General features: G+C 40.1%; 1 non-coding gene across 1 annotated transcript; it reads left to right on the forward strand.

The window, feature by feature from the left end:
- Positions 1–508: 508 nt before the first annotated feature.
- Positions 509–581, forward strand: TRNAV-AAC. Its single transcript has one exon. It is a non-coding gene; the product is annotated as a tRNA-Val (tRNA).
- The last annotated feature ends 1,503 nt before the right edge of the window (positions 582–2,084 follow it).

Here is a 2,084-nt window from a genome sequence, read left to right on the forward strand (position 1 = left end):
TGGCATTTAGGTTCAGTCCATGATTTTGGCTCCAGTTATTAATTTGGGACAAGTCTTTCTGCAGGATGGATAAGTCATTTGGGGTTTCAATGACTGCTCCTAGCTTGCAGTCATCTAAAAACAAAGTTGGCAATAGTCATTTGATATTAGCTTTTACTTCAGAAAAGTAGATGCCAAAAAGAGGGGTTCCAGAACAGAACCCTGGTGGACTCCACCGATGACTGGTCTCTTTGTGGAGGTAACTTCCACTGTTTTGATTTCCTGCATCCTATGTGTGACTGTGCTGGCAATCCAGTGGGTGACACAGTGGTTTATTCCCAGTTTATTTAGCTTTTCTACTATGCTAGAGTGGGGGATTGTGCCAAAAGTTTGGCTAGGTTGAAGTTTGTGGTATGTACTGTTTTGACTCTTAACTCTTGTTAAGAGTTATGTGGCATGGCAGGTTAATGCAGTGATCTACAGGTACGATGGTCTTGGGTTCAAAATATGGGACAGGTCTTGGTTTGTATGTTCTGTAGTGTAGTGGTAATCACATCTGCCTAACACGCAGAAAGTCCTGGGTTCAATCCCCTGTGGAACCATTATGAGATTTTGGGAGGTTGGCTTATTGGTTAAAATGTTTATCTTACAGAAACAAGGTGCAGGTTTGATTCTCACATGGGGTAATTGGATTGACTAGCCTTAAAATGGCTCACAGAGGCAGTTAGCCCCATATGAACCTATGTGCTTGACTTAATCCTTTTCAAAAAAAAAAAATCCACTAGGTTGAGTAAGCATGGCCTGCCCTTGATGAAGCTAAACTAGATGGGTTTCCTATGTCCTAACTGATTAGTTTCATGATAAGTTTTTCCATGGCTTTGCACATAGGGCTGGTCAGACGTCTGGGTCTGTAATTGCCTGGATCTGTGGAAGGTCCTCCCTTATGCAGGGGAATGACTGTAGCAGTTCTCCATTCGTATGGTAGAAAACCTGTATGGAGGTTAAGAATGAACAGTTTTAGGGGTGTGGCTAAATTGTGCTTCATGCTATTTAAGATGCATCCAGGGATATTGTCAGGGCCCATTGATGCAGTATTTTAGCTTTTAATAGCACTTTTAGGACTTGGTATTGTGTGATAGCTGGAGGTGACCAAGCTTCAGGTGTATCTTGAACGACAAACTGGTGGGAGAGAGGGGTAAAGTTAGAGCTACGTTTATCAGCCAGTAAGTTTGCTGTATCTTCAGCCTCAGTGTAGGTAACATCATTCACAATCAGCTTGGTGCATTGTAGCACTGTAATTTTGAGATTATGAATATAACTTTAAAATGACTTGTGATTCTCTTTGGCTTGGGTATCTATTTTAGCCTTAAACTTGGCTTTGGTAGATTTTATTAAGCTCCTGAGCTGCTTGTTTATTTCAGTGACAGTGGCTTTAACATTCTGGTTATTACTCTTCATACTTTTGTTCAAAAATTATTTTTTTATTATAAAATGTGTTGATATTATGGTTCTAGCATGTGGGCTTATTTCTGGGGATTGCCCTGCATTTCTTCCAATGGAGGACAGCTGGCATAGTGTGGTGGTTTATATTTTTGCATATTCAGTGGAGTTAACTGGGTTTGGTGGGGATTTGAAGCTTGCTGATTTATCACTTGGCAGTAGCCAATTTGTTTTAAAGGAATTCCTAAAGGTACCTTGGGAGTAAGGGATCTCTGGTTTCAATTTTATTTCAAAGGAGGCTGATTTATGGTCAGACCTAACAAATGATAAAGATGCATATGGGATGGTATAATATGTTCCCACATTATTATGGACAAGATCCAAGATGTTAGTCCCCCTAGTGGGTACTCCTGACTAATTGTTCCATGGCATTTGTATTGACAAAGTCCAGGAATCTCTGTGCTTGTGCAGTGGTGGTGTAGGTTTTCCATTCTATAGTTAAATAGTTTAGATCACCTAGGAAAATGGTATTGGGTTTAATACTGAGTGAATCCAGGTCCTGTAGATAGGTTTTGTGTCTTTCTTGTGCCGCAGAAAGAGATCTGTAGCTAGCTAATATATAGTATGGGACATTTCTAATAGTTATTTGAACACAGAGAAGTTGT

The sequence above is a fragment of the Protopterus annectens genome, chromosome 2.part1 (assembly GCF_019279795.1).
Source record: "Protopterus annectens isolate FY-2018-M chromosome 2.part1, PAN1.0, whole genome shotgun sequence".
In the NCBI taxonomy this organism is placed as follows: Eukaryota; Metazoa; Chordata; order Ceratodontiformes; family Protopteridae; genus Protopterus; species Protopterus annectens.